Source organism: Myotis daubentonii, chromosome 7 (assembly GCF_963259705.1).
Source record: "Myotis daubentonii chromosome 7, mMyoDau2.1, whole genome shotgun sequence".
In the NCBI taxonomy this organism is placed as follows: domain Eukaryota; kingdom Metazoa; phylum Chordata; class Mammalia; order Chiroptera; family Vespertilionidae; genus Myotis; species Myotis daubentonii.
In genome coordinates this window covers 95,945,825-95,967,633 of record NC_081846.1, presented here as the reverse complement: position 1 = coordinate 95,967,633, position 21,809 = coordinate 95,945,825, and positions in this window count along the sequence as shown.

Here is a 21,809-nt window from a genome sequence, read left to right as displayed (position 1 = left end):
TTAGTATTTGAAAGCACAGTCCCGTGAAAACGCCACCGGAAGCACCCGGAGTTGTAAATATTACCAGTATTTGCGTCATTTCACACCTTTCCACTGGAAACCTCCGTGAGTGAATACGACAGTAAATGTAGTAAGAATCTATTTACGTGTACTTGAGGTGTTTGGTACACGTTCTTAATTATTTTTGGTACTATCAATGTGTATTTTAACAGTTTTACCAAAATTAGACAGTTTGCTTAGAAGTATTTACCGGAATCGTCACCATTTTAACTGATTCACACAAAAAAACGCCAAAGCCAGTCCTCCTTAATTGTAAACAGAAACACTATTCTCATCATTCCAAGGGTTTAGACACCAAATCTGAGCTCTGTTAGCATGAACACTTAGTATTTGAAAGCACAGTCCCGTGAAAACGCCACCGTAGTACCCGGAGTTGTAAATATTCCAAGTATTTTCTTCATTTCACACCTTTCCACTGGAAACCTCCGTGATTGAATACGACAGTAAATGTAGTAAGAATCTTTTTACGTGTACTTGCGGTGTTTATTACACGTTCTTAATCATTTCTGGGAACTATCATTGTGTATTTTAACAGTTTTACAGAAATTAGACAGTTTGCTTAGAAGTATTTACCGGAATCGTCACCATTTTAACGGATTCACACAAAAAAACGCCAAAGCCAGTCCTCCTTAATTTTAAACAAAAGCACTATTCGCGTCATTCCAAGGGTTTAGACACCAATTCTGAGCTCTGTAAGCATGAACACTTAGTATTTGAAAGCACAGTCCCGTGAAAACGCCACCGGAAGTACCCGGAGTTGTAAATATTACCAGCATATTCGTCATTACACAGCTTTCCACTGGAAACCTCCGTGAGTGAATACGACAGTAAATGTAGTAAGAATCTATTTACGTGTAATTGAGGTGTTTCTTACACGTTCTTAATCATTTTTGGGTACTATCATTGTGTATTTTAACAGTTTTACCAAAATTAGACATTTTGCTTAGAAGTATTTACTGGAATCGTCACCATTTTAACTGATTCCCACAAAAAAACGCCAAAGCCAATCCTCCTTAATTGTAAACAAAAACACTATTCTCGTCATTCCAAGGCTTTAGACACCAATTTTGAGCTCTGTAAGCATGAACACTTAGTATTTGAAACCACAGTCCCGTGAAAACGCCACTGGAAGTACCCGGAGTTGTAAATATTACCAGTATTTTCGTCATTTCACAGCTTTCCACTGGAAACTTCCGTGATTGAACACAACAGTAAATGTAGTAAGAATCTATTTACGTGTACTTGATGTGTTTCTTACACGTTCTTAATCATTTTTGGGTACTATCATTGTGTATTTTAACAGTTTTACCAAAATTAGACAGTTTGCTTAGAAGTATTTACCGGAATCGTCACCATTTTAACTGATTCCCACAAAAAAACGCCAAAGCCAATCCTCCTTAATTGTAAACATAAACACTATTCTCGTCATTCCAAGGCTTCAGACACCAATTCTGAGCTCTGTAAGCATGAACACTTAGTATTTGAAAGCACAGTCCCGTGAAAACGCCACCGGAAGCACCCGGAGTTGTAAATATTACCAGTATTTGCGTCATTTCACAGCTTTCCAATGGAAACCTCCGTGATTGAATACAACAGTAAATGTAGTAAGAATCTATTTACGTGTACTTGAGGTGTTTGGTACACGTTCTTAATCATTTTTGGATACTATCATTGTGTATTTTAACAGTTTTACCAAAATTAGACAGTTTGCTTAGAAGTATTTACCGGAATCGTCACCATTTTAACTGATTCACACAAAAAAACGCCAAAGCCAATCCTCCTTAATTGTAAACATAAACACTATTCTCGTCATTCCAAGGCTTCAGACACCAATTCTGAGCTCTGTAAGCATGAACACTTAGTATTTGAAAGCACAGTCCCGTGAAAACGCCACCGGAAGCACCCGGAGTTGTAAATATTACCAGTATTTGCGTCATTTCACACCTTTCCACTGGAAACCTCCGTGAGTGAATACGACAGTAAATGTAGTAAGAATCTATTTACGTGTACTTGAGGTGTTTGGTACACGTTCTTAATTATTTTTGGTACTATCAATGTGTATTTTAACAGTTTTACCAAAATTAGACAGTTTGCTTAGAAGTATTTACCGGAATCGTCACCATTTTAACTGATTCACACAAAAAAACGCCAAAGCCAGTCCTCCTTAATTGTAAACAGAAACACTATTCTCATCATTCCAAGGGTTTAGACACCAAATCTGAGCTCTGTTAGCATGAACACTTAGTATTTGAAAGCACAGTCCCGTGAAAACGCCACCGGAAGTACCCGGAGTTGTAAATATTCCAAGTATTTTCTTCATTTCACACCTTTCCACTGGAAACCTCCGTGATTGAATACGACAGTAAATGTAGTAAGAATCTTTTTACGTGTACTTGCGGTGTTTATTACACGTTCTTAATCATTTCTGGGAACTATCATTGTGTATTTTAACAGTTTTACAGAAATTAGACAGTTTGCTTAGAAGTATTTACCGGAATCGTCACCATTTTAACGGATTCACACAAAAAAACGCCAAAGCCAGTCCTCCTTAATTGTAAACAAAAGCACTATTCGCGTCATTCCAAGGGTTTAGACACCAATTCTGAGCTCTGTAAGCATGAACACTTAGTATTTGAAAGCACAGTCCCGTGAAAACGCCACCGGAAGTACCCGGAGTTGTAAATATTACCAGTATATTCGTCATTACACAGCTTTCCACTGGAAACCTCCGTGAGTGAATACGACAGTAAATGTAGTAAGAATCTATTTACGTGTAATTGAGGTGTTTCTTACACGTTCTTAATCATTTTTGGGTACTATCATTGTGTATTTTAACAGTTTTACCAAAATTAGACATTTTGCTTAGAAGTATTTACTGGAATCGTCACCATTTTAACTGATTCCCACAAAAAAACGCCAAAGCCAATCCTCCTTAATTGTAAACGTAAACACTATTCTCGTCATTCCAAGGCTTCAGACACCAATTCTGAGCTCTGTAAGCATGAACACTTAGTATTTGAAAGCACAGTCCCGTGAAAATGTCCCCGGAAGTACCCGGAGTTGTAAATATTACCAGTATTTTCGTCATTTCATAGCTTTCCACTGGAAACCTCCGTGAGTGAATACGACAGTAAATGTAGTAAGAATCTATTTACGTGTACTTGAGGTGTTTGTTACACGTTCTTAATCATTTCTTGGAGCTATCATTGTGTATTTTAACAGTTTTACCAAAATTAGACAGTTTGCTTAGAAGTACTTACCGGAATCGTCACCATTTTAACGGATTCACACAAAAAAAACGCCAAAGCCAGTCCTCCTTAATTGTAAACAAAAACACTATTCTCGTCATTCCAAGGCTTTAGACACCAATTTTGAGCTCTGTAAGCATGAACACTTAGTATTTGAAACCACAGTCCCGTGAAAACGCCACCGGAAGTACCCGGAGTTGTAAATATTACCAGTATTTTCGTCATTTCACAGCTTTCCACTGGAAACTTCCGTGATTGAACACAACAGTAAATGTAGTAAGAATCTATTTACGTGTACTTGATGTGTTTCTTACACGTTATTAATCACTTTTTGGGTACTATCATTGTGTATTTTAACAGTTTTTCCAAAATTAGACAGTTTGCTTAGAAGTATTTACCGGAATCGTCACCATTTTAACTGATTCCCACAAAAAAACTCCAAAGCCAATCCTCCTTAATTGTAAACATAAACACTATTCTCGTCATTCCAAGGCTTCAGACACCAATTCTGAGCTCTGTAAGCATGAACACTTAGTATTTGAAAGCACAGTCCCGTGAAAACGCCACCGGAAGCACCCGGAGTTGTAAATATTACCAGTATTTGCGTCATTTCACAGCTTTCCAATGGAAACCTCCGTGATTGAATACAACAGTAAATGTACTAAGAATCTATTTACGTGTACTTGAGGTGTTTGGTACACGTTCTTAATCATTTTTGGATACTATCATTGTGTATTTTAACAGTTTTACCAAAATTAGACAGTTTGCTTAGAAGTATTTACCGGAATCGTCACCATTTTAACTGATTCACACAAAAAAACGCCAAAGCCAATCCTCCTTAATTGTAAACATAAACACTATTCTCGTCATTCCAAGGCTTCAGACACCAATTCTGAGCTCTGTAAGCATGAACACTTAGTATTTGAAAGCACAGTCCCGTGAAAACGCCACCGGAAGCACCCGGAGTTGTAAATATTACCAGTATTTTCGTCATTTCACAGCTTTCCACTGGAAACCTCCGTGAGTGAATACGACAGTAAATGTAGTAAGAATCTATTTACGTGTACTTGAGGTGTTTGGTACACGTTCTTAATTATTTTTGGTACTATCAATGTGTATTTTAACAGTTTTACCAAAATTAGACAGTTTGCTTAGAAGTATTTACCGGAATCGTCACCATTTTAACTGATTCACACAAAAAAACGCCAAAGCCAATCCTCCTTAATTGTAAACATAAACACTATTCTCGTCATTCCAAGGCTTCAGACACCAATTCTGAGCTCTGTAAGCATGAACACTTAGTATTTGAAAGCACAGTCCCGTGAAAACGCCACCGGAAGTACACGGAGTTGTAAATATTACCAGTATTTTCGTCATTTCACAGCTTTCCACTGGAAACCTCCGTGAGTGAATACGACAGTAAATGTAGTAAGAATCTATTTACGTGTACTTGAGGTGTTTGGTACACGTTCTTAATTATTTTTGGTACTATCAATGTGTATTTTAACAGTTTTACCAAAATTAGACAGTTTGCTTAGAAGTATTTACCGGAATCGTCACCATTTTAACGGATTCACACAAAAAAACGCCAAAGCCAGTCCTCCTTAATTGTAAACAGAAACACTATTCTCATCATTCCAAGGGTTTAGACACCAAATCTGAGCTCTGTAAGCATGAACACTTAGTATTTGAAAGCACAGTCCCGTGAAAACGCCACCGGAAGTACCCGGAGTTGTAAATATTCCAAGTATTTTCTTCATTTCACACCTTTCCACTGGAAACCTCCGTGATTGAATACGACAGTAAATGTAGTAAGAATCTTTTTACGTGTACTTGCGGTGTTTATTACACGTTCTTAATCATTTCTGGGAACTATCATTGTGTATTTTAACAGTTTTACAGAAATTAGACAGTTTGCTTAGAAGTATTTACCGGAATCGTCACCATTTTAACGGATTCACACAAAAAAACGCCAAAGCCAGTCCTCCTTAATTGTAAACAAAAGCACTATTCGCGTCATTCCAAGGGTTTAGACACCAATTCTGAGCTCTGTAAGCATGAACACTTAGTATTTGAAAGCACAGTCCCGTGAAAACGCCACCGGAAGCACCCGGACTTGTAAATATTACCAGTATTTGCGTCATTTCACAGCTTTCCACTGGAAACCTCCGTGAGTGAATACGACAGTAAATGTAGTAAGAATCTATTTACGTGTACTTGAGGTGTTTGGTACACGTTCTTAATTATTTTTGGTACTATCAATGTGTATTTTAACAGTTTTACCAAAATTAGACAGTTTGCTTAGAAGTATTTACCGGAATCGTCACCATTTTAACTGATTCACACAAAAAAACGCCAAAGCCAGTCCTCCTTAATTGTAAACAGAAACACTATTCTCATCATTCCAAGGGTTTAGACACCAAATCTGAGCTCTGTAAGCATGAACACTTAGTATTTGAAAGCACAGTCCCGTGAAAACGCCACCGGAAGTACCCGGAGTTGTAAATATTCCAAGTATTTTCTTCATTTCACACCTTTCCACTGGAAACCTCCCTGATTGAATACGACAGTAAATGTAGTAAGAATCTTTTTACGTGTACTTGCGGTGTTTATTACACATTCTTAATCATTTCTGGGAACTATCATTGTGTATTTTAACAGTTTTACAGAAATTAGACAGTTTGCTTAGAAGTATTTACCGGAATCGTCACCATTTTAACGGATTCACACAAAAAAACGCCAAAGCCAGTCCTCCTTAATTGTAAACAAAAGCACTATTCGCGTCATTCCAAGGGTTTAGACACCAATTCTGAGCTCTGTAAGCATGAACACTTAGTATTTGAAAGCACAGTCCCGTGAAAACGCCACCGGAAGTACCCGGAGTTGTAAATATTACCAGTATATTCGTCATTACACAGCTTTCCACTGGAAACCTCCGTGAGTGAATACGACAGTAAATGTAGTAAGAATCTATTTACGTGTAATTGAGGTGTTTCTTACACGTTCTTAATCATTTTTGGGTACTATCATTGTGTATTTTAACAGTTTTACCAAAATTAGACATTTTGCTTAGAAGTATTTACTGGAATCGTCACCATTTTAACTGATTCCCACAAAAAAACGCCAAAGCCAATCCTCCTTAATTGTAAACAAAAACACTATTCTCGTCATTCCAAGGCTTTAGACACCAATTTTGAGCTCTGTAAGCATGAACACTTAGTATTTGAAACCACAGTCCCGTGAAAACGCCACCGGAAGTACCCGGAGTTGTAAATATTACCAGTATTTTCGTCATTTCACAGCTTTCCACTGGAAACTTCCGTGATTGAACACAACAGTAAATGTAGTAAGAATCTATTTACGTGTACTTGATGTGTTTCTTACACGTTCTTAATCATTTTTGGGTACTATCATTGTGTATTTTAACAGTTTTACCAAAATTAGACAGTTTGCTTAGAAGTATTTACCGGAATCGTCACCATTTTAACTGATTCCCACAAAAAAACGCCAAAGCCAATCCTCCTTAATTGTAAACATAAACACTATTCTCGTCATTCCAAGGCTTCAGACACCAATTCTGAGCTCTGTAAGCATGAACACTTAGTATTTGAAAGCACAGTCCCGTGAAAACGCCACCGGAAGCACCCGGAGTTGTAAATATTACCAGTATTTGCGTCATTTCACAGCTTTCCAATGGAAACCTCCGTGATTGAATACAACAGTAAATGTAGTAAGAATCTATTTACGTGTACTTGAGGTGTTTGGTACACGTTCTTAATCATTTTTGGATACTATCATTGTGTATTTTAACAGTTTTACCAAAATTAGACAGTTTGCTTAGAAGTATTTACCGGAATCGTCACCATTTTAACTGATTCACACAAAAAAACGCCAAAGCCAATCCTCCTTAATTGTAAACATAAACACTATTCTCGTCATTCCAAGGCTTCAGACACCAATTCTGAGCTCTGTAAGCATGAACACTTAGTATTTGAAAGCACAGTCCCGTGAAAACGCCACCGGAAGCACCCGGAGTTGTAAATATTACCAGTATTTGCGTCATTTCACACCTTTCCACTGGAAACCTCCGTGAGTGAATACGACAGTAAATGTAGTAAGAATCTATTTACGTGTACTTGAGGTGTTTGGTACACGTTCTTAATTATTTTTGGTACTATCAATGTGTATTTTAACAGTTTTACCAAAATTAGACAGTTTGCTTAGAAGTATTTACCGGAATCGTCACCATTTTAACTGATTCACACAAAAAAACGCCAAAGCCAGTCCTCCTTAATTGTAAACAGAAACACTATTCTCATCATTCCAAGGGTTTAGACACCAAATCTGAGCTCTGTTAGCATGAACACTTAGTATTTGAAAGCACAGTCCCGTGAAAACGCCACCGTAGTACCCGGAGTTGTAAATATTCCAAGTATTTTCTTCATTTCACACCTTTCCACTGGAAACCTCCGTGATTGAATACGACAGTAAATGTAGTAAGAATCTTTTTACGTGTACTTGCGGTGTTTATTACACGTTCTTAATCATTTCTGGGAACTATCATTGTGTATTTTAACAGTTTTACAGAAATTAGACAGTTTGCTTAGAAGTATTTACCGGAATCGTCACCATTTTAACGGATTCACACAAAAAAACGCCAAAGCCAGTCCTCCTTAATTTTAAACAAAAGCACTATTCGCGTCATTCCAAGGGTTTAGACACCAATTCTGAGCTCTGTAAGCATGAACACTTAGTATTTGAAAGCACAGTCCCGTGAAAACGCCACCGGAAGTACCCGGAGTTGTAAATATTACCAGCATATTCGTCATTACACAGCTTTCCACTGGAAACCTCCGTGAGTGAATACGACAGTAAATGTAGTAAGAATCTATTTACGTGTAATTGAGGTGTTTCTTACACGTTCTTAATCATTTTTGGGTACTATCATTGTGTATTTTAACAGTTTTACCAAAATTAGACATTTTGCTTAGAAGTATTTACTGGAATCGTCACCATTTTAACTGATTCCCACAAAAAAACGCCAAAGCCAATCCTCCTTAATTGTAAACAAAAACACTATTCTCGTCATTCCAAGGCTTTAGACACCAATTTTGAGCTCTGTAAGCATGAACACTTAGTATTTGAAACCACAGTCCCGTGAAAACGCCACCGGAAGTACCCGGAGTTGTAAATATTACCAGTATTTTCGTCATTTCACAGCTTTCCACTGGAAACTTCCGTGATTGAACACAACAGTAAATGTAGTAAGAATCTATTTACGTGTACTTGATGTGTTTCTTACACGTTCTTAATCATTTTTGGGTACTATCATTGTGTATTTTAACAGTTTTACCAAAATTAGACAGTTTGCTTAGAAGTATTTACCGGAATCGTCACCATTTTAACTGATTCCCACAAAAAAACGCCAAAGCCAATCCTCCTTAATTGTAAACATAAACACTATTCTCGTCATTCCAAGGCTTCAGACACCAATTCTGAGCTCTGTAAGCATGAACACTTAGTATTTGAAAGCACAGTCCCGTGAAAACGCCACCGGAAGCACCCGGAGTTGTAAATATTACCAGTATTTGCGTCATTTCACAGCTTTCCAATGGAAACCTCCGTGATTGAATACAACAGTAAATGTAGTAAGAATCTATTTACGTGTACTTGAGGTGTTTGGTACACGTTCTTAATCATTTTTGGATACTATCATTGTGTATTTTAACAGTTTTACCAAAATTAGACAGTTTGCTTAGAAGTATTTACCGGAATCGTCACCATTTTAACTGATTCACACAAAAAAACGCCAAAGCCAATCCTCCTTAATTGTAAACATAAACACTATTCTCGTCATTCCAAGGCTTCAGACACCAATTCTGAGCTCTGTAAGCATGAACACTTAGTATTTGAAAGCACAGTCCCGTGAAAACGCCACCGGAAGCACCCGGAGTTGTAAATATTACCAGTATTTGCGTCATTTCACACCTTTCCACTGGAAACCTCCGTGAGTGAATACGACAGTAAATGTAGTAAGAATCTATTTACGTGTACTTGAGGTGTTTGGTACACGTTCTTAATTATTTTTGGTACTATCAATGTGTATTTTAACAGTTTTACCAAAATTAGACAGTTTGCTTAGAAGTATTTACCGGAATCGTCACCATTTTAACTGATTCACACAAAAAAACGCCAAAGCCAGTCCTCCTTAATTGTAAACAGAAACACTATTCTCATCATTCCAAGGGTTTAGACACCAAATCTGAGCTCTGTTAGCATGAACACTTAGTATTTGAAAGCACAGTCCCGTGAAAACGCCACCGGAAGTACCCGGAGTTGTAAATATTCCAAGTATTTTCTTCATTTCACACCTTTCCACTGGAAACCTCCGTGATTGAATACGACAGTAAATGTAGTAAGAATCTTTTTACGTGTACTTGCGGTGTTTATTACACGTTCTTAATCATTTCTGGGAACTATCATTGTGTATTTTAACAGTTTTACAGAAATTAGACAGTTTGCTTAGAAGTATTTACCGGAATCGTCACCATTTTAACGGATTCACACAAAAAAACGCCAAAGCCAGTCCTCCTTAATTGTAAACAAAAGCACTATTCGCGTCATTCCAAGGGTTTAGACACCAATTCTGAGCTCTGTAAGCATGAACACTTAGTATTTGAAAGCACAGTCCCGTGAAAACGCCACCGGAAGTACCCGGAGTTGTAAATATTACCAGTATATTCGTCATTACACAGCTTTCCACTGGAAACCTCCGTGAGTGAATACGACAGTAAATGTAGTAAGAATCTATTTACGTGTAATTGAGGTGTTTCTTACACGTTCTTAATCATTTTTGGGTACTATCATTGTGTATTTTAACAGTTTTACCAAAATTAGACATTTTGCTTAGAAGTATTTACTGGAATCGTCACCATTTTAACTGATTCCCACAAAAAAACGCCAAAGCCAATCCTCCTTAATTGTAAACGTAAACACTATTCTCGTCATTCCAAGGCTTCAGACACCAATTCTGAGCTCTGTAAGCATGAACACTTAGTATTTGAAAGCACAGTCCCGTGAAAATGTCCCCGGAAGTACCCGGAGTTGTAAATATTACCAGTATTTTCGTCATTTCATAGCTTTCCACTGGAAACCTCCGTGAGTGAATACGACAGTAAATGTAGTAAGAATCTATTTACGTGTACTTGAGGTGTTTGTTACACGTTCTTAATCATTTCTTGGAGCTATCATTGTGTATTTTAACAGTTTTACCAAAATTAGACAGTTTGCTTAGAAGTACTTACCGGAATCGTCACCATTTTAACGGATTCACACAAAAAAAACGCCAAAGCCAGTCCTCCTTAATTGTAAACAAAAACACTATTCTCGTCATTCCAAGGCTTTAGACACCAATTTTGAGCTCTGTAAGCATGAACACTTAGTATTTGAAACCACAGTCCCGTGAAAACGCCACCGGAAGTACCCGGAGTTGTAAATATTACCAGTATTTTCGTCATTTCACAGCTTTCCACTGGAAACTTCCGTGATTGAACACAACAGTAAATGTAGTAAGAATCTATTTACGTGTACTTGATGTGTTTCTTACACGTTATTAATCACTTTTTGGGTACTATCATTGTGTATTTTAACAGTTTTTCCAAAATTAGACAGTTTGCTTAGAAGTATTTACCGGAATCGTCACCATTTTAACTGATTCCCACAAAAAAACTCCAAAGCCAATCCTCCTTAATTGTAAACATAAACACTATTCTCGTCATTCCAAGGCTTCAGACACCAATTCTGAGCTCTGTAAGCATGAACACTTAGTATTTGAAAGCACAGTCCCGTGAAAACGCCACCGGAAGCACCCGGAGTTGTAAATATTACCAGTATTTGCGTCATTTCACAGCTTTCCAATGGAAACCTCCGTGATTGAATACAACAGTAAATGTACTAAGAATCTATTTACGTGTACTTGAGGTGTTTGGTACACGTTCTTAATCATTTTTGGATACTATCATTGTGTATTTTAACAGTTTTACCAAAATTAGACAGTTTGCTTAGAAGTATTTACCGGAATCGTCACCATTTTAACTGATTCACACAAAAAAACGCCAAAGCCAATCCTCCTTAATTGTAAACATAAACACTATTCTCGTCATTCCAAGGCTTCAGACACCAATTCTGAGCTCTGTAAGCATGAACACTTAGTATTTGAAAGCACAGTCCCGTTGAAACGCCACCGGAAGCACCCGGAGTTGTAAATATTACCAGTATTTTCGTCATTTCACAGCTTTCCACTGGAAACCTCCGTGAGTGAATACGACAGTAAATGTAGTAAGAATCTATTTACGTGTACTTGAGGTGTTTGGTACACGTTCTTAATTATTTTTGGTACTATCAATGTGTATTTTAACAGTTTTACCAAAATTAGACAGTTTGCTTAGAAGTATTTACCGGAATCGTCACCATTTTAACTGATTCACACAAAAAAACGCCAAAGCCAATCCTCCTTAATTGTAAACATAAACACTATTCTCGTCATTCCAAGGCTTCAGACACCAATTCTGAGCTCTGTAAGCATGAACACTTAGTATTTGAAAGCACAGTCCCGTGAAAACGCCACCGGAAGTACACGGAGTTGTAAATATTACCAGTATTTTCGTCATTTCACAGCTTTCCACTGGAAACCTCCGTGAGTGAATACGACAGTAAATGTAGTAAGAATCTATTTACGTGTACTTGAGGTGTTTGGTACACGTTCTTAATTATTTTTGGTACTATCAATGTGTATTTTAACAGTTTTACCAAAATTAGACAGTTTGCTTAGAAGTATTTACCGGAATCGTCACCATTTTAACGGATTCACACAAAAAAACGCCAAAGCCAGTCCTCCTTAATTGTAAACAGAAACACTATTCTCATCATTCCAAGGGTTTAGACACCAAATCTGAGCTCTGTAAGCATGAACACTTAGTATTTGAAAGCACAGTCCCGTGAAAACGCCACCGGAAGTACCCGGAGTTGTAAATATTCCAAGTATTTTCTTCATTTCACACCTTTCCACTGGAAACCTCCGTGATTGAATACGACAGTAAATGTAGTAAGAATCTTTTTACGTGTACTTGCGGTGTTTATTACACGTTCTTAATCATTTCTGGGAACTATCATTGTGTATTTTAACAGTTTTACAGAAATTAGACAGTTTGCTTAGAAGTATTTACCGGAATCGTCACCATTTTAACGGATTCACACAAAAAAACGCCAAAGCCAGTCCTCCTTAATTGTAAACAAAAGCACTATTCGCGTCATTCCAAGGGTTTAGACACCAATTCTGAGCTCTGTAAGCATGAACACTTAGTATTTGAAAGCACAGTCCCGTGAAAACGCCACCGGAAGCACCCGGACTTGTAAATATTACCAGTATTTGCGTCATTTCACAGCTTTCCACTGGAAACCTCCGTGAGTGAATACGACAGTAAATGTAGTAAGAATCTATTTACGTGTACTTGAGGTGTTTGGTACACGTTCTTAATTATTTTTGGTACTATCAATGTGTATTTTAACAGTTTTACCAAAATTAGACAGTTTGCTTAGAAGTATTTACCGGAATCGTCACCATTTTAACTGATTCACACAAAAAAAACGCCAAAGCCAGTCCTCCTTAATTGTAAACAGAAACACTATTCTCATCATTCCAAGGGTTTAGACACCAAATCTGAGCTCTGTAAGCATGAACACTTAGTATTTGAAAGCACAGTCCCGTGAAAACGCCACCGGAAGTACCCGGAGTTGTAAATATTCCAAGTATTTTCTTCATTTCACACCTTTCCACTGGAAACCTCCCTGATTGAATACGACAGTAAATGTAGTAAGAATCTTTTTACGTGTACTTGCGGTGTTTATTACACATTCTTAATCATTTCTGGGAACTATCATTGTGTATTTTAACAGTTTTACAGAAATTAGACAGTTTGCTTAGAAGTATTTACCGGAATCGTCACCATTTTAACGGATTCACACAAAAAAACGCCAAAGCCAGTCCTCCTTAATTGTAAACAAAAGCACTATTCGCGTCATTCCAAGGGTTTAGACACCAATTCTGAGCTCTGTAAGCATGAACACTTAGTATTTGAAAGCACAGTCCCGTGAAAACGCCACCGGAAGTACCCGGAGTTGTAAATATTACCAGTATATTCGTCATTACACAGCTTTCCACTGGAAACCTCCGTGAGTGAATACGACAGTAAATGTAGTAAGAATCTATTTACGTGTAATTGAGGTGTTTCTTACACGTTCTTAATCATTTTTGGGTACTATCATTGTGTATTTTAACAGTTTTACCAAAATTAGACATTTTGCTTAGAAGTATTTACTGGAATCGTCACCATTTTAACTGATTCCCACAAAAAAACGCCAAAGCCAATCCTCCTTAATTGTAAACGTAAACACTATTCTCGTCATTCCAAGGCTTCAGACACCAATTCTGAGCTCTGTAAGCATGAACACTTAGTATTTGAAAGCACAGTCCCGTGAAAATGTCCCCGGAAGTACCCGGAGTTGTAAATATTACCAGTATTTTCGTCATTTCATAGCTTTCCACTGGAAACCTCCGTGAGTGAATACGACAGTAAATGTAGTAAGAATCTATTTACGTGTACTTGAGGTGTTTGTTACACGTTCTTAATCATTTCTTGGAGCTATCATTGTGTATTTTAACAGTTTTACCAAAATTAGACAGTTTGCTTAGAAGTACTTACCGGAATCGTCACCATTTTACCGGATTCACACAAAAAAAACGCCAAAGCCAGTCCTCCTTAATTGTAAACATAAACACTATTCTCGTCATTCCAAGGCTTCAGACACCAATTCTGAGCTCTGTAAGCATGAACACTTAGTATTTGAAAGCACAGTCCCGTGAAAACGCCACCGGAAGCACCCGGAGTTGTAAATATTACCAGTATTTGCGTCATTTCACACCTTTCCACTGGAAACCTCCGTGAGTGAATACGACAGTAAATGTAGTAAGAATCTATTTACGTGTACTTGAGGTGTTTGGTACACGTTCTTAATTATTTTTGGTACTATCAATGTGTATTTTAACAGTTTTACCAAAATTAGACAGTTTGCTTAGAAGTATTTACCGGAATCGTCACCATTTTAACTGATTCACACAAAAAAACGCCAAAGCCAGTCCTCCTTAATTGTAAACAGAAACACTATTCTCATCATTCCAAGGGTTTAGACACCAAATCTGAGCTCTGTTAGCATGAACACTTAGTATTTGAAAGCACAGTCCCGTGAAAACGCCACCGGAAGTACCCGGAGTTGTAAATATTCCAAGTATTTTCTTCATTTCACACCTTTCCACTGGAAACCTCCGTGATTGAATACGACAGTAAATGTAGTAAGAATCTTTTTACGTGTACTTGCGGTGTTTATTACACGTTCTTAATCATTTCTGGGAACTATCATTGTGTATTTTAACAGTTTTACAGAAATTAGACAGTTTGCTTAGAAGTATTTACCGGAATCGTCACCATTTTAACGGATTCACACAAAAAAACGCCAAAGCCAGTCCTCCTTAATTGTAAACAAAAGCACTATTCGCGTCATTCCAAGGGTTTAGACACCAATTCTGAGCTCTGTAAGCATGAACACTTAGTATTTGAAAGCACAGTCCCGTGAAAACGCCACCGGAAGTACCCGGAGTTGTAAATATTACCAGTATATTCGTCATTACACAGCTTTCCACTGGAAACCTCCGTGAGTGAATACGACAGTAAATGTAGTAAGAATCTATTTACGTGTAATTGAGGTGTTTCTTACACGTTCTTAATCATTTTTGGGTACTATCATTGTGTATTTTAACAGTTTTACCAAAATTAGACATTTTGCTTAGAAGTATTTACTGGAATCGTCACCATTTTAACTGATTCCCACAAAAAAACGCCAAAGCCAATCCTCCTTAATTGTAAACGTAAACACTATTCTCGTCATTCCAAGGCTTCAGACACCAATTCTGAGCTCTGTAAGCATGAACACTTAGTATTTGAAAGCACAGTCCCGTGAAAATGTCCCCGGAAGTACCCGGAGTTGTAAATATTACCAGTATTTTCGTCATTTCATAGCTTTCCACTGGAAACCTCCGTGAGTGAATACGACAGTAAATGTAGTAAGAATCTATTTACGTGTACTTGAGGTGTTTGTTACACGTTCTTAATCATTTCTTGGAGCTATCATTGTGTATTTTAACAGTTTTACCAAAATTAGACAGTTTGCTTAGAAGTACTTACCGGAATCGTCACCATTTTAACGGATTCACACAAAAAAAACGCCAAAGCCAGTCCTCCTTAATTGTAAACAAAAACACTATTCTCGTCATTCCAAGGCTTTAGACACCAATTTTGAGCTCTGTAAGCATGAACACTTAGTATTTGAAACCACAGTCCCGTGAAAACGCCACCGGAAGTACCCGGAGTTGTAAATATTACCAGTATTTTCGTCATTTCACAGCTTTCCACTGGAAACTTCCGTGATTGAACACAACAGTAAATGTAGTAAGAATCTATTTACGTGTACTTGATGTGTTTCTTACACGTTATTAATCACTTTTTGGGTACTATCATTGTGTATTTTAACAGTTTTTCCAAAATTAGACAGTTTGCTTAGAAGTATTTACCGGAATCGTCACCATTTTAACTGATTCCCACAAAAAAACTCCAAAGCCAATCCTCCTTAATTGTAAACATAAACACTATTCTCGTCATTCCAAGGCTTCAGACACCAATTCTGAGCTCTGTAAGCATGAACACTTAGTATTTGAAAGCACAGTCCCGTGAAAACGCCACCGGAAGCACCCGGAGTTGTAAATATTACCAGTATTTGCGTCATTTCACAGCTTTCCAATGGAAACCTCCGTGATTGAATACAACAGTAAATGTACTAAGAATCTATTTACGTGTACTTGAGGTGTTTGGTACACGTTCTTAATCATTTTTGGATACTATCATTGTGTATTTTAACAGTTTTACCAAAATTAGACAGTTTGCTTAGAAGTATTTACCGGAATCGTCACCATTTTAACTGATTCACACAAAAAAACGCCAAAGCCAATCCTCCTTAATTGTAAACATAAACACTATTCTCGTCATTCCAAGGCTTCAGACACCAATTCTGAGCTCTGTAAGCATGAACACTTAGTATTTGAAAGCACAGTCCCGTGAAAACGCCACCGGAAGCACCCGGAGTTGTAAATATTACCAGTATTTTCGTCATTTCACAGCTTTCCACTGGAAACCTCCGTGAGTGAATACGACAGTAAATGTAGTAAGAATCTATTTACGTGTACTTGAGGTGTTTGGTACACGTTCTTAATTATTTTTGGTACTATCAATGTGTATTTTAACAGTTTTACCAAAATTAGACAGTTTGCTTAGAAGTATTTACCGGAATCGTCACCATTTTAACTGATTCACACAAAAAAACGCCAAAGCCAATCCTCCTTAATTGTAAACATAAACACTATTCTCGTCATTCCAAGGCTTCAGACACCAATTCTGAGCTCTGTAAGCATGAACACTTAGTATTTGAAAGCACAGTCCCGTGAAAACGCCACCGGAAGTACACGGAGTTGTAAATATTACCAGTATTTTCGTCATTTCACAGCTTTCCACTGGAAACCTCCGTGAGTGAATACGACAGTAAATGTAGTAAGAATCTATTTACGTGTACTTGAGGTGTTTGGTACACGTTCTTAATTATTTTTGGTACTATCAATGTGTATTTTAACAGTTTTACCAAAATTAGACAGTTTGCTTAGAAGTATTTACCGGAATCGTCACCATTTTAACGGATTCACACAAAAAAACGCCAAAGCCAGTCCTCCTTAATTGTAAACAGAAACACTATTCTCATCATTCCAAGGGTTTAGACACCAAATCTGAGCTCTGTAAGCATGAACACTTAGTATTTGAAAGCACAGTCCCGTGAAAACGCCACCGGAAGTACCCGGAGTTGTAAATATTCCAAGTATTTTCTTCATTTCACACCTTTCCACTGGAAACCTCCGTGATTGAATACGACAGTAAATGTAGTAAGAATCTTTTTACGTGTACTTGCGGTGTTTATTACACGTTCTTAATCATTTCTGGGAACTATCATTGTGTATTTTAACAGTTTTACAGAAATTAGACAGTTTGCTTAGAAGTATTTACCGGAATCGTCACCATTTTAACGGATTCACACAAAAAAACGCCAAAGCCAGTCCTCCTTAATTGTAAACAAAAGCACTATTCGCGTCATTCCAAGGGTTTAGACACCAATTCTGAGCTCTGTAAGCATGAACACTTAGTATTTGAAAGCACAGTCCCGTGAAAACGCCACCGGAAGCACCCGGACTTGTAAATATTACCAGTATTTGCGTCATTTCACAGCTTTCCACTGGAAACCTCCGTGAGTGAATACGACAGTAAATGTAGTAAGAATCTATTTACGTGTACTTGAGGTGTTTGGTACACGTTCTTAATTATTTTTGGTACTATCAATGTGTATTTTAACAGTTTTACCAAAATTAGACAGTTTGCTTAGAAGTATTTACCGGAATCGTCACCATTTTAACTGATTCACACAAAAAAACGCCAAAGCCAGTCCTCCTTAATTGTAAACAGAAACACTATTCTCATCATTCCAAGGGTTTAGACACCAAATCTGAGCTCTGTAAGCATGAACACTTAGTATTTGAAAGCACAGTCCCGTGAAAACGCCACCGGAAGTACCCGGAGTTGTAAATATTCCAAGTATTTTCTTCATTTCACACCTTTCCACTGGAAACCTCCCTGATTGAATACGACAGTAAATGTAGTAAGAATCTTTTTACGTGTACTTGCGGTGTTTATTACACATTCTTAATCATTTCTGGGAACTATCATTGTGTATTTTAACAGTTTTACAGAAATTAGACAGTTTGCTTAGAAGTATTTACCGGAATCGTCACCATTTTAACGGATTCACACAAAAAAACGCCAAAGCCAGTCCTCCTTAATTGTAAACAAAAGCACTATTCGCGTCATTCCAAGGGTTTAGACACCAATTCTGAGCTCTGTAAGCATGAACACTTAGTATTTGAAAGCACAGTCCCGTGAAAACGCCACCGGAAGTACCCGGAGTTGTAAATATTACCAGTATATTCGTCATTACACAGCTTTCCACTGGAAACCTCCGTGAGTGAATACGACAGTAAATGTAGTAAGAATCTATTTACGTGTAATTGAGGTGTTTCTTACACGTTCTTAATCATTTTTGGGTACTATCATTGTGTATTTTAACAGTTTTACCAAAATTAGACATTTTGCTTAGAAGTATTTACTGGAATCGTCACCATTTTAACTGATTCCCACAAAAAAACGCCAAAGCCAATCCTCCTTAATTGTAAACGTAAACACTATTCTCGTCATTCCAAGGCTTCAGACACCAATTCTGAGCTCTGTAAGCATGAACACTTAGTATTTGAAAGCACAGTCCCGTGAAAATGTCCCCGGAAGTACCCGGAGTTGTAAATATTACCAGTATTTTCGTCATTTCATAGCTTTCCACTGGAAACCTCCGTGAGTGAATACGACAGTAAATGTAGTAAGAATCTATTTACGTGTACTTGAGGTGTTTGTTACACGTTCTTAATCATTTCTTGGAGCTATCATTGTGTATTTTAACAGTTTTACCAAAATTAGACAGTTTGCTTAGAAGTACTTACCGGAATCGTCACCATTTTACCGGATTCACACAAAAAAAACGCCAAAGCCAGTCCTCCTTAATTGTAAACAAAAACACTATTCTCGTCATTCCAAGGCTTTAGACACCAATTTTGAGCTCTGTAAGCATGAACACTTAGTATTTGAAACCACAGTCCCGTGAACACGCCACCGGAAGTACCCGGAGTTGTAAATATTACCAGTATTTTCGTCATTTCACAGCTTTCCACTGGAAACTTCCGTGATTGAACACAACAGTAAATGTACTAAGAATTTATTTACGTGTACTTGATGTGTTTCTTACACGTTCTTAATCATTTTTGGGTACTATCATTGTGTATTTTAACAGTTTTACCAAAATTAGACAGTTTGCTTAGAAGTATTTACCGGAATCGTCACCATTTTAACTGATTCCCACAAAAAAACGCCAAAGCCAATCCTCCTTAATTGTAAACATAAACACTATTCTCGTCATTCCAAGGCTTCAGACACCAATTCTGAGCTCTGTAAGCATGAACACTTAGTATTTGAAAGCACAGTCCCGTGAAAACGCCACCGGAAGCACCCGGAGTTGTAAATATTACCAGTATTTTCGTCATTTCACAGCTTTCCAATGGAAACCTCCGTGATTGAATACAACAGTAAATGTAGTAAGAATCTATTTACGTGTACTTGAGGTGTTTGGTACACGTTCTTAATCATTTTTGGATATTATCATTGTGTATTTTAACAGTTTTACCAAAATTAGGCAGTTTGCTTAGAAGTATTTACCGGAATCGTCACCATTTTAACTGATTCCCACAAAAAAACGCCAAAGCCAATCCTCCTTAATTGTAAACATAAACACTATTCTCGTCATTCCAAGGCTTCAGACACCAATTCTGAGCTCTGTAAGCATGAACAGTTAGTATTTGAAAGCACAGTCCCGTGAAAACGCCACCGGAAGCACCCGGAGTTGTAAATATTACCAGTATTTTCGTCATTTCACAGCTTTCCACTGGAAACCTCCGTGAGTGAATACGACAGAAAATGTAGTAAGAATCTATTTACGTGTACTTGAGGTGTTTGGTACACGTTCTTAATTATTTTTGGTACTATCAATGTGTATTTTAACAGTTTTACCAAAATTAGACAGTTTGCTTAGAAGTATTTACCGGAATCGTCACCATTTTAACTGATTCACACAAAAAAACGCCAAAGCCAATCCTCCTTAATTGTAAACATAAACACTATTCTCGTCATTCCAAGGCTTCAGACACCAATTCTGAGCTCTGTAAGCATGAACACTTAGTATTTGAAAGCACAGTCCCGTGAAAACGCCACCGGAAGTACACGGAGTTGTAAATATTACCAGTATTTTCGTCATTTCACAGCTTTCCACTGGAAACCTCCGTGAGTGAATACGACAGTAAATGTAGTAAGAATCTATTTACGTGTACTTGAGGTGTTTGGTACACGTTCTTAATCATTTCTGGGAACTATCATTGTGTATTTTAACAGTTTTACAGAAATTAGACAGTTTGCTTAGAAGTATTTACCGGAATCGTCACCATTTTAACGGATTCACACAAAAAAACGCCAAAGCCAGTCCTCCTTAATTGTAAACAAAAGCACTATTCGCGTCATTCCAAGGGTTTAGACACCAATTCTGAGCTCTGTAAGCATGAACACTTAGTATTTGAAAGCACAGTCCCGTGAAAACGCCACCGGAAGTACCCGGAGTTGTAAATATTACCAGTATATTCGTCATTACACAGCTTTCCACTGGAAACCTCCGTGAGTGAATACGACAGTAAATGTAGTAAGAATCTATTTACGTGTAATTGAGGTGTTTCTTACACGTTCTTAATCATTTTTGGGTACTATCATTGTGTATTTTAACAGTTTTACCAAAATTAGACAGTTTGCTTAGAAGTATTTACTGGAATCGTCACCATTTTAACTGATTCCCACAAAAAAACGCCAAAGCCAATCCTCCTTAATTGTAAACATAAACACTATTCTCGTCATTCCAAGGCTTCAGACACCAATTCTGAGCTCTGTAAGCATGAACACTTAGTATTTGAAAGCACAGTCCCGTGAAAACGCCACCGGAAGCACCCGGAGTTGTAAATATTACCAGTATTTGCGTCATTTCACAGCTTTCCACTGGAAACCTCCGTGAGTGAATACGACAGTAAATGTAGTAAGAATCTATTTACGTGTACTTGAGGTGTTTGGTACACGTTCTTAATTATTTTTGGTACTATCAATGTGTATTTTAACAGTTTTACCAAAATTAGACAGTTTGCTTAGAAGTATTTACCGGAATCGTCACCATTTTAACTGATTCACACAAAAAAACGCCAAAGCCAGTCCTCCTTAATTGTAAACAGAAACACTATTCTCATTATTCCAAGGGTTTAGACACCAAATCTGAGCTCTGTAAGCATGAACACTTAGTATTTGAAAGCACAATCCCGTGAAAACGCCACCGGAAGTACCCGGAGTTGTAAATATTCCAAGTATTTTCTTCATTTCACACCTTTCCACTGGAAAACTCCGTGATTGAATACGACAGTAAATGTAGTAAGAATCTTTTTACGTGTACTTGTGGTGTTTATTACACGTTCTTAATCATTTCTGGGAACTATCATTGTGTATTTTAACAGTTTTACAGAAATTAGACAGTTTGCTTAGAAGTATTTACCGGAATCGTCACCATTTTAACGGATTCACAGAAAAAAACGCCAAAGCCAGTCCTCCTTAATTG